The following is a 16242-nucleotide window of genomic DNA, read 5'->3' as shown; positions in this document are numbered from 1 at the left end:
CCAGTAGATTTCTGTGGGGTTTTTGCAAAGCTAACACAATGGGCTAGATCCTTGAAAAGTAATTATGAAATGAATGATCAGTTAATGCATTTGTTAATAAGAAGTCATAATTAATGTTCATACACCTGGGACTGTTCTGTAAGTCATAGTTACTACTGACAAACTGCTTTATAGCGCACTTTTACAATTATTTGTATAAAGGAGGAAAAATCAAAAGGAAAATTCATACAAGACAAATCCATATTTAAAATCAAAGAATATTTTAATTTCATTTTTTAAAAATAGACAGTAGCAAATTGAGACTAATGCTATATACATTTATAATATATCCCTGGTCTTTAGAGCACTGTAAAGAGTGTACTAATGTGGTGAGGTCAAGCCCAGTGAAGTTAGGAAATGCCAGGATTAAGCACAGCCTAAATTAATTAAATTCCATCTTGCAGATCCATTGTGAGATCATCTCTAGGATGGTCATAGGTTATGATAGTCAAGCCACACATCAGTCATAGCCATGGGGATCTGTGCCTTTTTCTCTAGGATCAGAAGGGGAATACACTCTAATGGCTGAAGACAATTGTTCTGTTCTTTTTGTCATGTTTGACTGATTCTACTTATCCCCTTCCACTGGGACTGCCCTAATTTTTCCCAGTCACAGAAGTTTATCCCACTCTCATTTTTCTCAGAGTCCAATTTTCTCTCCTGAACCCCAGGCTCAGTCCTTCTCCCCAGGTCTGCATGCTGTCCAAGTCACAGACTCCTTTGAGAAGGAGGATCTCCTTTGGACACAATTCCAACCCTTTGCCCAACCACTTCCAGCTTTCCCCAGCCCACTGAACCCCTCCCTAATGCCAGTGGCACTCAATGCCAGCTGTGTTCCTCCAGCTGCAGTGGGCCAGCCCACAGCCAGCTGTGGTGAACACTGACACCAGCTTCCCATTCTCACTCCCTGCCATCCCTCCTGTTAGTGCATTGTCAAACTCCAGCAAGTCAATGTGTAGAATAAGATCAGCTCCTTGTTAACTTCAGGAAAGAGAGAGACAGTGAAGATGTTGCAAAGATTATCCACCAATGGACTAGAGAAACCTGCTTCAGTCATGGAACATATTTCAGACAGAAAAGCTAAGGAATTCTGGATCCAACATGAGATGAATACATTAGGTCTCACAAAGAGGATTGTTAGTCAGAATTACACCCAATTTATTGGAAGGCCCTGGAGAGGAAATATGTTGCTACAAGGCTGTTTTATGCTACAAGGAGTTTTTTCCACATATAAACCCTGTGGCTGCCTGTCTGCTGTTCAGAACTCAGAGCCAAGAGGTCTGGAGAGAGTTTGTTCCTCTCAGCGTCCACCATTGCCTTACACAAGCTGCTGCACCTCACAGTGATTTCTAACTTCAGAAATGCTTCTTAAACATACATTTCTCCCTTTACACTCCAGCTCCTTGTAGTCTCTGTTTTTGTCACAGGATCCTGATTGCAGTTTCCTTGTATAGAAACTTTTCCTCCGTTTTTACCTCCATGTTCAATCCTGCCCAGCAAACTGGCTCATGTTCCAGCTCTTTGCATGCAACCAGTGCCAGGCATTTCCATTCCATTTCCTTTCCAATTCCCAGATGGTTTCAGTTGCCTGGCTCACTTCTCACCTCACCAGAATTCTAGATTCTATTGATTCCTTTCCATTCCTCTCATTTTGCTTTTCTTTTTTTTCCCACTCACTTTCTGTGTTTTCATCAGAAAAATTCTCCCAAAATTTTCAAGGGAAAGAAGAAAAGGAGCAACAAAATTAAACAGAAACAGTTACTGTGCCTGGAAGCAGCCATTACAAGCTTAGCCAAATTTCACCTACGTAGCTCCAGGCCAAACAGCATGTGTTTAATTAAGGTCCATGTTAACACCCATAAGATCTGCAAGGGAATGGAGTTATGTTCCCTGGCAGAAGCTGAAATTCCTGTTTCCAGGCTGTGGGCTTCTGGAATTTCAGTGAAAGTGTAGAAAGGATCCTGTGAACTGCTTGTTTTTTCAGTCCCACCGGGAATCACCAAATGATTGGGGTTGGATGGGACATCTAAAAATCACTTAATCCAAACCCTAGTTTGTCTCAACTCAATTTGAAGCACTCACCCAGAATGGAAGAGTTCATTTAGAACTGAAAACGTCTTAAAGCAAAAGCAAATTTTAAAAGTTCTGGGCAAGCTTAGTAAAAAGAGGGCGCAGCTAAGCAGAAAGATTATGTTATCTGAGCAGTGGAAGCAGCAGAACCTGCCTCTGTTAATGTCTCTGTCCTTGCTTAGGAGTCAATCAAACATCAATTGCAAAAGGGGAAATGTTGCAGAGCAAGCATTCATATGGGATTTCTTAATTGTGTGGGCTTGAGGGAAATTTTTTTTTTAAAAAGATCACAAATTTGCAGCTGTGAGATTAAAGAGTCATGTGCCTGTAAATGCTTCAAAACAAGGACCAGTGCATGAAAGTGGATTTATTTGAGTCAGAAACATTTCTTTTTGATACCTTGATACATGAACACATATGGAGTGTTATTTTCTCCACAACACCTCTCCTATCCCCTTTTTCTGTGCCTGGCGTGGATGTGACCTTAGAACAAAGCTGGGCTGTGCATTAAAACAGTTGAGTTCAGGATACATCCCTAGGTTTTGCAGGATTTAGAAGATTTACAGTGAATGAGCAAAATAACTGCAGGAAAAGAGATTTTTATGAATAATGCAAGTGAACATTGACTTTTAAGTTAAACTTCTGAGGAATTTTACATGGATGTGTTCTTCATTTCAAGATGAATTAGGATCTGGTTGGAGGAGGTACAGAGCACTAATGGCTGCAACTAGCATAAACAAAGGGGATGCTTTCAGCATAATAGGGTCCTTTGAATACAAATATCCTGGAGACTGAGGAATTATGTCTTGAATTATGTACTCAAAGCTAGTAGCATCTGTGACTTTTTCATGTAGAAAAGGGGGATAATCCCACCTCTACCATTCACAGGAATACTGATTAAAAACTGCCCAGGTTATTTGTCCATTTGAAACCAACGGTGTCTCCAAAACAGATCTTTATTATTTCATTTTGTTAGTCTGTGGAAAAATGTTTTCTTTTTCCTAAAAGGAAAGGAGAGTTCTGTGGTGGAAAGAGTATCTTGGAAAGAGAAGCTATAGAACTGCACATGCTCACAGTTCTGCACAGGGATTAACCACATGTTACTGAGATACCAAGTGTGCTACCTTCATCTGCTCCCCTGGAAGAACCTCGATAGTCCAGGGATTCTTTGCTTCCCAAGGAGTGCCTATGAATTGCTTGGTGTCCTTGTCCTTCCATCACAGCCCTAAGAGCCTTTGGATGCTGCAGCTCTCCATTAAAATATTACTCTTACCTTGTATTTTCCTGCTGCAGCACTATGGTTTGTTGCTAGGGTTTTCACTTCCATGAAAGTCGCTTTCCAACTGTTTTTAAAAATCTTTCTCAGGTCCTTCCTTTTCAGATTTCTGAGTTCTTATGTGATCACATTTTCTTCTCCCAGAATTTGGGTTTCTTGTCCACTGACTCAGCTGCAGAATCCTTAATGGCTCGTGGCTCTGGTCTCTGTGTGGCACCTCACAAACATGAATCTCATACTTCCTGTACACTTACAACCAGAAATATTTAAGTTAAATAGGTTTTAAAAATATAACAGCCTGACTTGCTTGGGGTTTTGATCCAGTTAATCATCCTAAGTATGGTTTAGATAGTAATGAGTTTCATGTCTTTTACTCCACAACCAATAATCTGGCTCCTCCAGAGAAGCTAATGGAATTTTATTATTCCCAGGGAAATGCTAATGACAGATTTATTTCCTTCTTATTGCCACCTAAACACCTTTGATTTCAGGCTTTTCAGGTGGACCAGTGAAAAATGTTTTCACTTGTGTCTCCCTTTGGATCCTACTGTGTCACTGATGCATTCTGGGACTCAATTAAACTTAATTTAAAAGTCTGATTTCAGACCATTGAAGATTATCTCTGCAATTTGGTAGCTTCCTCTGCATCATTACCCAATAAGTTGAGAGGAAAGGAAAAAATAGACCCCACATTCTGATTTTTTTTTCTCATTAGGAAGAAAGGATGAGTGGTAGACAATTGACATTCCTGAAATATCTCTGTGACCTGAATTCAGGACTCCATTTCTGTGGCTCCATTTTTTCCTGCTTCAAGTTCTGAGCAATTTAATATGCAAAATGTTGTGCATCTGTATGTAATTGAATAAAAAGAGGGGCAAAATTTGGCAACTTCACAAAGTACTATTGTGAGATTCAGTCAGGAGGGAAAAAAACATCCAAAGTTATTAGTGAACAAATCTTGAACAAATTTTTATTATCAGTTAACTTATTTCATTCATCTGTGTTCCTGTAAATACTTAAATTTTACATGAAATAACATGGTATTTATATGGGGAAAATGTTGACAAAATTTAACATGCGTAGTAAATAGAAATTATAGGGGAAAATCACAAAACAGAGATCCAAAACATCTCTCTGGTACTTTTATAAAACAGAGAAGTGTTTTCTAATATGTACATGCATATGTGTAATTTTATTTTGGCTATTTTGTCACGATATAAAACGGTAGTGAACACATGAATGCAAATAAACCCAATCAAGATTTATAGAATAGGCCCTGTCTTTCTTGAAGGCTTCCAATGATTCCTTGCAGAATTCAAAGTACAAAAGCCAATTTTGATAATAGTCCTTCATTTTCCTACTTTTTAATAAAATCCAGGCTCTTCATTCATTTATATTCTAAAAAGATCTTATCCTGCAACCATTATTTTCTTAGACTCACCACCAAACAAATTGCTCCTAAATCTATCACTATATTTATAAAAAAAGCCATCGATTTTTATGAGAAATAAGAATATCGTTGACAATTTTTAACAAGGCTGAAACCATCCCAACAATTTCATAAAGCTTTCAGAGAGCAGCATGCCTTTGTCCAGGGATTCTGATATGTTGGGTTTTAATATTTTTATACTATCAAAATTAATTCAATATTGGCCATTGATTTAAACCCCTGCCTCATCTAACACCCATTTTCATTTACTTTTGATCTCTGTTACAAAGAAAGCTCCCTCTTAAAATGCCTGCATAGAAACTAATCTGGTTTTCTCTCACCTTTTTAAGTTTTGCCACAAGAAGGAAGCTTTCACTTGAAGCAACTTGATTAAGTAAAATCTAAGTATGCTTCATAGTTTTTGATTAAGTACTTGGCATTTTTTATGTTTGCTCTGTTGATGTAAGTGCAGTCATTCACATGGGTGTCAGAACATGAAACCACAGGGAGTATAAACTGCAGCTGAACCTGAATATTATTTTTTTTAACCAGGACCCTTATTAGCCATCTGCATAAGCCCATGTTTAACCCTGAGCAATTGACTAATCCCACTGACTTAATTAAGGCAATATGCAAGTTTCATTTTTATTAAAGATTAATATTGAAAAGCATGCAGTTTTTTGCCTTTGCTGGTTTTCCTGCTCACAAGAGTTGTGATTTTAATGGGATAGTTCATCTTCTCAAAGAGAAGTAGCAAGTGCTTCCTTGAGATATAAAATCTAAACAGCTTCCCAGGACAATATTAGGTTGCCAATGAAAAAAGCTACATTAAAGAACTTTACTTAGAGTGTTTATGAATAATTATTTATTCTTGGTATTATTCCTCCATCTAATTCAGATACATAGGTATTATTACTTTTTAAAGTTTATGAATAATGGTCAATTCAGACATCCTGTTAAAAAATAAAATAAAATAAAATAAAATAAAATAAAATAAAACAAAACAAAACCTTAGTGTTTCTGCAGCACTTAGAGCATGCAGACATGTAGTGAAAAAAAAGCAATGAATAATGTTGTCAAAAGCATACTGCTCTCATACCTCCTAGAACCAGTGGAATACCGGGAACATTTTCTGGTAAAAAAACCACCAGAACCATCTCTGAAGCCTGACAAAATAGAGGAGAATAATTAAATTTTCCTGGTTTTCAATGGGCTGCACAGTAGATAAAAACCCTGTGAAATAATGAGAGCCTTCAGCCTCCAGACAAGGTAACAGCAGCAGAGTGTTTTCAGACCCTCAGAAGAGCAGTCTTGCACTATCACTGCTGATAACAAAACAAAGAGCCAGGAGTGAGCTTGGGAAAACTATAAAAACCACATCAAAGCACAAATCTTACAGTAAGGCTGAAAGGCAGCACAGACAGATCTTCATGTTTCAATGATAAATAAGTATATATTCATTTCACAGAATAAAACACCCAGACCCAGCAGAGAGCACCACCACTAAAATCTCCACTTCCAGAAATGCTGAACCACCTAGATCTCCCTCTGACATCAGAAGGAACCAGAAAGGTCCAGCCACTCTGAAAACTAAACCAAAAGCCCCATGGTCTGTAGGTATTTGTTCACAGGTTTATGTGGAAGTACATAAGTAATCCTGCAAGACATCACCCAGCCTTCATTGGGAATTTTGCTGGGGGCTTCTCACCAGTCAGTATTTTGCCCCTCACTCCCTCTGTACTTAGGTATTAAGTGGAGACCTAAATTTGACTTCTGTGCTCACAAAAAAGTCCCAAACCAAACCAAAGCAAACAAACAATAACAAAACAACAAAACAAAAAAAAAACCTCACTCTGAATATTTGGATGTATTTTATGAGAAAGATTTTAAATTAAAAATGTCCACATTCCCGCTTACTTTACCTTGGTGCCTACACATGATGCTGCTGTTAGTTTCACATTTCCAAAGGTTTACCAGTTTCAGGTTTGCATGTTGAAAGTTTGCTCCTGTTGAAAGTTTCTTTTGCTGTGCAGTTCAAATTTCTTGTACCCTTACAAAAAAGTCCCCCAAGCAGTGCCTGACTGCAGGTAGGTGGATGTTTCTGCTCTCTGCAGGGAAACACGCAGTAGAAACTCAGAGGATCTTGAAAATCCACTGGAAACTGCATTACTCATTCTGATTTTATAAAGATACTCAGGTGTGATGGCCATACAAAGTGCCAAGATAATTTAGACCCGTTATTTTGGCAGTTATTATTTGCCTTCCTTCAGTGGATCACAGGCTGAGTCTCAGACTCTCTTACTTAAGAGTTGTGGGGCTTTTTAAATGACACAGGGGATCCACAGACCTGGAACATCCCCAGGAATAAAATGGCTCTACACAAGGCAGTACAACACTGCTCAGCTCCTCTTCTGCTCTTTGCTTTACATGGTGGGATGTAGCAGAGAAAACTCAATATACCAAAACCCAAGAATTATGAATGACCTTAGGGTGGAACCTAAATTGGTTGCCTAAATTTCCAATGCAACTTAAAGAAAATATTTTTGTGAAACTTCTGCCCCTCCAGCCTCACAGCAAATGACCCTTCTCACAGCCAAATAATTTTGTGATTATTTACAGTGAAATTATATATACAGACTTCAAGTAGAAAAATGATAGCAATTTAATGGGCTGCAAAACATTTCTAAATTTCTTTCATGTTTAGCTGATGTTACTCTTGCTATTAGGAACTCATTCAAGGCAGCAGGTGCAGTTGAATAGAACTTCACATGGGAACTTCCCTTGAAAACTGGCATCAAGGATAAAAAAATGTGTCAAGTAGCAGATTGAATTTTAGCAAATTGACTAGATGCCTTCCAAACAGCCTGCCCCTCCAAATATACAGAGGAGGAAGAAGTTGCTGTACTATTACATAACAATCATCAGGAGAGGAACATGTGCTTCACTCTGTGTGTGTAGGAACAGGGGTTGTTTATATTTTGTAGATTGAGAAGAAATGGGAGTATTTCTAAGTAGATGCATTTTATGTGATTAGTGTGCTGCCCATCCAGCAAAGCGCAGGCTTAAGTGCACAAGAAATTAATTTATTCCAATTTAATTTAGCACCATTATGTGATTTTTTTTGTTTCCTTAGGCTTTTAAAAATATACTGATTAGTTAATAAGTGGTTTGTTAGACTCATGTTAATTGTTCCAGCAAGTACTGTAAGTGCAGCATTCAGACAGAGCTGAGTTAATTTTATCCAGTACCTTTTATGGGAATCTCATGGTTGTCTGGAAGTTTCCCATCCTAGGAGAGAACATCTGTGATGATGGATAGCATTCTGATGAGGGAGGGAACTTAAACTATGTTTTTTAATCATCTGTTGATTAGTTTCATCCTGTTTCCTTTTTTTATCCATTCTCCAAATATTCCATGGTCCTTAGGGGGTATAAGACCTGTGTCCAATACATCATTGATGCTGCTTCTTTCTCATAGCCCCAGGCTACCTGCTTCCCTTCTCCATCAGACAATTACCCATGATGAAATGTGCAGCATGAAGTGGAGGGAAGGAAAGGATGTCTTGAACTCATTATCTGGAGAGATGCGTAACAATGAACTGTTTGTGATGCTGTTGGAATAACACACGAAATAAATCAAGTGGAATCGACTTTGCAGTTTTGCATGTGATAATGGAGAGTCTTAAAGCAATGCTTTAAAAAAATTATGAAGGTGATTGAAATTATGATACATTTGGGTTCTATCTCATACATTAATAAGAGAGTTGTGGCAGTGATTTCTAAATAGATAATAGAGAACAGTGAACTCATACACATGCTGTAAAACCGTGATTTGAAAATTTCCCACTTCATTGCATAGTCATGAGGCTTGTTACTTGCACATTTAATTTGCTTTGAATCCTTTTAGCCCAGTGAATGTTTATAATTATTAAATGAATGCACTGAAAACTGAAGAATTTTTTATTTTTGATAGACACTAAGGCAGGTAGAAGTAATGATGAATATCTGGGGTTTTTAAAAGCCAAACTTACTTATTCTGTTGGACATAAGTTCTCAACTAACCTGAAAATTTAAATGAATTTACGGTTTACAAGAGATGACAGAAAGACAGTGCTGAAAACAGAAATCTCATTTTTCTTAGTGTTTCTCAGTGGTTGCTCACAACAACTGCTGTACTTATAAGATCTATGGCTGCAAACAAGCAGTAGTCAGCTAATATCCACTATTAATTTGTATATTGGTTTTGTTTGTCTGGCTTTGGTGGGGGTTTTTTGTTTGGTTTTTATTTCAAAAAACCAAACAAGCTTTTAGAAAACCTGAAGTTAAAAAAAATTGAAATTAGGTGGAAATTCCAAGGGGAAGGGACAGTTTTATAAAGTTAGCAAGGAGCCTGGGTAAACCCCCATCTCATGCACATACACATATAACTTACACTATTGCTAGACTATAAATGAGAGAAAAGACTGAAACAAAAAGATGCAGTTTTCACTTTTTTTGTTGAGACAAAAGCAGACCGACAGCACAATTTTTGTACTGCCTTCTCACTAGGTTTGGCCAATAACTTGGCAATAACTGGCCAAACTCCTCTAAACAAGGAGACAGAAATAATTTACTGTTTAAAATACCATTTCCACACTCATTACAGAGCACAGAGCTATGAGAGCACCCATCCTGGCTAATGGAGTGGGTTCATTCCTCTGCAGCCACAGGCAGGCAGAATGCATAATCCCTTATACAAACACTGCCCTTTCACTTTGGCCAGCTCACAGGTACATAATCTCCACATCAGAAAACCAGGAGAAATCCACCTCATGGTTCATAGCTCACAGACATTGCTGCTTTTAACCTCATTCAAAAGATGCAGGACATAGTAAAGCACTAATATGAAAGGAGAAGGCATGATTTTCCTGACATTTTTGTGCTAGAAAATCAAATCAAATCTCACTGTATATCCCAGCACCAGAATCACCTTCCAAACCACACGGCAAAAATTTCACCTCCAAAACTTCTCCCTGGCCCCTCAAAGCCTACAAAGCTCTGCATTACACTTTTCTGCATGGATGTGAAATCAGTCCTATTTAGTTTCAGCTTCCTTTCTGTGCAGCCTGCAGGTAAGGCTGGCTGTGAAGGATGCCCGCGGGTCGCTCGAGGGACAAAGCCAGAGCCGTCCCCACGCTGCCATCGGCACATGGGCACACAGGCACGGACAATAGCCTGGGGTTAGCCCGTGTAAGCCAGCAGAGGTGCTGCAGAGGGATGCGCTCTGCACTCGCTGGCACAGAGGATAAAGCCCGTCTGTCTGTCTGTCTGTCTGCCGCGGAAAGCTGCGGACACACAGCAGGACAGGCTCTCCTGCCTCCTGCCTCCCCATGGGGGCCTTCCAGAAGCACAGGAGACAACTGATGGCTGCTGTGTGCGAGCACTACTGAAAAGTCATTCAGGTTCTGACGCTTCTCAACTCTCCTCCTATTCAGTATTCCCACTTATATCCATACTCTCCTAGACCCTTCCTAAAGGCACATTCCTCACCTGCAATAGAAGCATGCATTATACTCCTGTTTACATTTAGGCAAAAAACATCTTTTCCTTCATTTACAAAACGTTCTCTTTTCTGTTTGTTTTTTTTAAGAGGCACGTTTGCTTAGCCTTCCCACGAAATCCATGTGGATTCTCTGTTCCGGCTTTCCACGTGATCTTTGTCTCAAACATTCAGCTGGTGCCAGGACTGCCATCTACCCCCAAAGCTGCAGAGTCAGCGGCAAACCCAGGATGATTTGTTATCACTCAGACTTCAAAAGTGTGTCCAACAGGCTAGACAAAAATGACAGAAACACTAAAAGAGACAAAGCTGAGAGAAAGGGAGAAAAGAGGGGACAGGATCAGACTACGCGGGTGATGTTACTTAGGAGAGTTAGTAGACAACATGGTTAGATTTTACTCAGGTTTTTCTTTCTAGGGTGCCTTGATCCCTGTTCACGACTATTCTGAAATTTCTAGAAATCTGGAACTTTAGAATATGAAAATAGCAGAAAGGAAAAAAAAAAAAAAAGAAAGAAAAAAGGAGTAAACAGGTTCCAATTTTCCTGGAAAATGTTTCAGTGAGACATAAAGGAGGACAATAAATCTAATGCCCCTTCAGGACACAACTGCAGTAGTGTCTCTGCCACAGCAGCTTCAGGAACAATGCCTATCTTGTTTTGTTTCCTCCCCTGGCATTTCTGTCTCTATGGCTGGCTCAGCAGGAGGCCACGGACTGGCTGTGTGGCACACATGCCACTGCTGTGCCCCGGGCACATTGCTTTGTGCACACATGGAGCAGCCCTCTGCAGGTGCAGCCTGTCACACTGACACACATGGCACTGCAACCCCTGCCAGGGCCCCCAGCAGGGTTCCTTGGCACAGAGTCCCCTGAGCCACAGGGAATTGTCTGCCCCGGGAGGTCACCATCCCTGGATGTGTTTAAAAGATTGGATGTGGCACCCAGTTGCCATGGTTTAGTTGAGGTGTTAGGAGATGGGTTGGACTTGGTGATCTTGAAGGTCTCTTCCAACCTAGTGATTCTGTGAAAGGGTTGGATCACGGGCATTTTGGTAAATCAGACATAAAGAGGCTGCATTCACTGTTAATAATTTACATAAATCTAATTAGGTCCTTGGGTAATGTGCTCCACCATTACCAGGTGGCAGCCTTTCTGTAAAGGCTGTGGTTTGCTCTCCAGTTCCTCACAAGGTGGCAATCCCTGTGAGGAGCCATTAGTGACTGACCTGTGATGCTTCACCTGGATTCAATCCACTGCATTTTCCCAATTACTGAGTGAGGTTTCTCAAGCAGGTGGAAGACCTCATCCCACCAGATCAGAACTCTGCTGCAGCAGCACCAGACTGCTGTGGAATGCAGTGGCCTAATTAAGGCAATGTTAATGAGCAGCAGGAGCACATGGATGTGAAATCTCGTTGGAGTGGAACAGAAGTTGTTGATTCTGGTTACGTAGTGTCTGGGAATCAGCTGTAAATTTCACAGCCATTTAATTTGCACCTGTTCTCAGATGAAAGAACTGGGCCTTTTGAGTGTGATTGGTGATTGCAGTGACCTGCATCTTTGAGCAGGATTTGGCCCAGTGCTCTGCAGGTTATAGATGACATGTGTGTCTCCTGCATGTCCTGCACTTCCATTTCTTGAAGAAAAAAATCACAGAAGGCATGACAGCAGTTATGGGGCAACATGGAATGCCAGAGCCTCCCAATGTAGCAGCAAAGCCCACCTACTGGTTTGTGACCAGATGTGTGCTCTCCCTAAAGCAGAGTTGAAAAAAGCCTGTAGGTGGATATAAGATCTATTTCTTTCACAGTTACAGGTGATAGGGAAGAGGTCACAGTCCTTGGCCATTTCATTTCAGGCAGAAGGGGAGCTCAGAGATCATCACTTGGAGGCAAACACCCAGGATCCAGCTCCTTGATCAGGCAGAGCCATCAGGAAGCAGTTACTGCCTAGATGTCAGAAGGTGAAACACTTGCTAGGTTAAAATTCCTGGGAACAGACCTGGCAGCAGGGAAGTATCTCCAGCCCAGCTTCTAAGAAAATTGCCTGCCATGTGTCCCAGACTGCAGCAGTGCTGGGCCTGTGCCCTACTTTGCTGTGGAGGTTGGCCAAGCAGAGAGCTGCTCTCAGAACCTCACAGGGCAGACACATCCACACACCCTCAGAACAGCAGCACCCGGGCCAGGATCACCCCGAGTGTGGCTGTGGCTCTCACATCATCGCAGCAGCTCTGAGAGAGCACACAGACCTGTGTGTGCATCATCCACCGAGCTGCTTTCCCTGCTAAGGGATCCTGCTGGCAGCAGCTCCTTTGCGCCTCTCTTATAGCCTCCAGCTGCTTTCACCGGGCCAAATCTGGTGCCACCTGGCTTGGGTGACACAATGACACTAATTTACTCAGGCTGACAACCATGAACTTAGGTTTGCTCATGCCTGAGCCACGACAGCTCCCGGCTCGATCCCGGGGCTCCGCCGGGACTGCAGAGGGAAAGGGGCACGGCGGGGATGCTGTGCCCACAGCCAGAATGCCCGGGACGCTGGCACTGCAGCAGGGCACGGCGGGGATGCTGTACCCGCAGCCGGGATGCCCGGGACGCTGGCACTGCCCCTGGGCACGGCGAGGATGCTGTGCCCATAGCCGGGAATGCCCGGGACGCTGGCACTGCAGCTGGGCATGGCGGGGATGCTGTACCCGCAGCCGGGATGCCCGGGACGCTGGCACTGCCCCTGGGCACGGCGAGGATGCTGTGCCCATAGCCGGGAATGCCCGGGACGCTGGCACTGCAGCTGGGCATGGCGGGGATGCCGTGCCCGCAGCCGGAATGCCCGAGATGCTGGCACTGCCCCTGGGCACGGCGGGGATGCTGTACCCATAGCCGGGAATGCCCGGGACGCTGGCACTGCCCCTGGGCACGGCGGGGATGCTGTGCCCGCAGCCGGGAATGCCCGAGATGCTGGCACTGCCCCTGGGCCCGGCGGGGATGCTGTGCCCATAGCCGGGAATGCCCAGGACGCTGGCACTGCCCCTGGGCACGGCGGGGATGCTGTGCCCGCAGCCGGGAATGCCCGGGACGCTGGCACTGCAGCTGGGCACGGCAGGGATGCTGTGCCCGCACCCAGGAATGCCCGAGATGCTGGCACTGCCCCTGGGCACGGCGGGGATGCTGTGCCCATAGCCGGGAATGCCCGGGACGCTGGCACTGCAGCAGGGCACGGCGGGGATGCTGTGCCCACAGCTGGCAGTGCCCGGGATGCTGGCACTGCAGCAGGGCACGGCAGGGATGCTGTACCCATAGCCGGGAATGCCCAGGACGCTGGCACTGCCCCTGGGCACGGCAGGGATGCTGTGCCCGGACCGGACGCTGCCGCTGCCTCCCAGCTCCGGGCCGGGCCGGGCCGGCGCCACCTGGCGGCCCCGGGAGCGGCGGGGGCCGCGCCCCGTCCGCGTCACGGGGCGGCCCCGGTGGCTCCCGCGGGGCCGTCGGGGACCGAGGCTTTCCAACCTCCTCATAAACGCCCGTGGTCTCCCTGGTGTTGTCAGGCCGTGCTGTAGAGGTCGGCAGTGAGAGCCACCCGTGCCACCCCCTTCTCTGCAGCGCTCAGAGGGCCCGATCCCCCCATTCCTCTCCAAGTCTCAGCTACGGAGTGTTTTCCTGTCCGTTTCCAGTGCTCTCCCATCCTCTGGCTTCTGTAGGGATGCTGGGCCAAGGCTGCAGCTGAGATATGAAGCCAAGTCTGTGGTGCTGAGACACCAGCAGCGAGGGCAAGGGCTGAGCAGGATCATGAGCAGCCCCTATCCACACCCAGAACTGAGGGTTAGGATGCCTGGGCAGTCTATCCCTTTCCAGTCACTCTTCTGCTGGGCCAGAGGCAATGGCAAGGAATGTCCCACACTCCTGTAGTGATAACCTCTCTCTCAGATACAGTAGAAAGTATTTGCCAAATAAGTCTCATTAATAAATATAAAAGAGGTACAAAATCTAAATTCACAATGATAGGTGGTATGAAATGTTAGTGTTGCATTCATTTCAAGCACATTCAGGATTTGGAGTACACAAGGGTTCTGCTTACCTTTTTATTCTCAGAATGTGTAACTTCTCTATAGACACATAACTTACTCCATTAATGGAGATCAAAGCTGCTGCTGGTCTACAGAAACATGGAATTTCCAATAGAAATGCTACCAAAGATCAAAATGGAATTTCCTGAAAAGGCTGGGTTGGCAACATGATGCCCACCACGACCAAATAGTGCCAGAACATTTTTACAAACCCTACATATAGGAGGGTTTGTAAAGGAGCACTGGTTTTGTGTTGCTTTACTGTAGACTGTTTCTATGGAGGAAGCCAGCAGCATTTCTCTGGTGCCACTTTCAGTGTCTGAGAATAAGGAGCTGGACAGAAGCTGGACACATGCTCCCTCTCCTCTTCATGGACAGATGTCCAGGGAAAGAGACAGAAAACTTAAAAGAAGCCAAAAAGGAGTTAGTTGTGTCTCTGGCATTGACACTTGCAGGACCAGGTCTGCAGAATACATGTCAGAATGCTCTTACCCCTGATCTGGACAACCTAAAAAATTGTGTTAGGTGATACAAGAGCCATTTAGTTTCCCTTTTTCTTACATTACATTCAAATGAAGTTTTTATATGACTTGAGAAGAGCTGTAATTGTTTGGTCACTGGGACTGGATGGGACCCAGTCATCTGCTCAGAAAACATGTCTCAGGTTCAGTGTTGTAGAAGACACAGAGACTGTACACAAAACTGTACAGATCAGAATAAAATTACTCTTCACGCAGCACCACACAAAAGCAAACAGACTTTGCCATTGCATGCTGCAGCAGCAGCACTGGATGCCCAGCTCAGGCTTTGGAAACCATGGTCCACTGGTGACCTCCAACAAAATACCTTCTTGTCCCATGCAGTGTTTTTCTCATCTTTCAATACAATCCTCTGTAAAGCACCTTTATAGTGTGTGCTTTGTGAAGCATTTTAGCAATGCCACACTTGTCATTGTGACAGCTCAGCCAGGTGAAACACAGGAGGGCTTTACACCCAGGATTTTGTTTCCCATTGCTCTGAAGATGCCTCCCCATTGTTCCCAGAGGAGCTTCCTCCTCCACAGCTGTAACCCTGTTGGGTTTTCTGCCCCACAAACTCCTCTATCCATCAGCACAGATGCCCTCAGCACCCAGAGGCTACCCTGACTGTAGCTGCAGTCACTGGTGTGCAGCAGCAGTCTAAGGGAGAGTGAGAAAAGGAACTAATTGTTTGAAACAGGGTGGAAAGTTGCAAATAATAGGTTACACAGTAGGTGACCTGCTTTAAACCACTTTTTAGTGCATCTGCTTCTCCTTAGTGAGTTTATGTAGACTTTACATGTTAGGTGAACTGAATTATGCCCAAGGTATATTTAGGCATCTACAGCAGATAATGCAAATATGTCAAAACCAGATACTATTGTCTTACAATCTGGCAGTCTATGCAGAGTTTTCTGAAATTATTTCTACATGGATCTCTGAATATCATCGTGCTCAGTTTGCAAGAAAACAGCCAACACATCAGCAGGAATAAATCAGCATCTCCACCGAAGTCCAGAGTAGTCTCTTGCAACAAGCCATCGTGCTTAAGGTTGCAATGTTTTCCCCATTATCTTCTAAACTCAGTTACTCACTGACAGCTCCTACCAGAGACCTTGCTCCCACCAGTCTGCTGGAGCTCATCCAGCTGCCTATGCCTGCCGTGGGAAGGGACACACACCAGGCTCCAGCTTCAACAGAGCAGCACAAGGCTCTTCCACAACTCCTCTGGATTTGGGAAGGGATGTTTCCAAATGCTGTCAGCACCAACCCTTCAATGCTGTTACTTCAGCTGGCCTTTGATGAATGCTGGT

This window comes from Molothrus ater, chromosome 5, assembly GCF_012460135.2.
Source record: "Molothrus ater isolate BHLD 08-10-18 breed brown headed cowbird chromosome 5, BPBGC_Mater_1.1, whole genome shotgun sequence".
Taxonomy (NCBI): domain Eukaryota; kingdom Metazoa; phylum Chordata; class Aves; order Passeriformes; family Icteridae; genus Molothrus; species Molothrus ater.
This window is presented reverse-complemented; position numbering follows the sequence as displayed.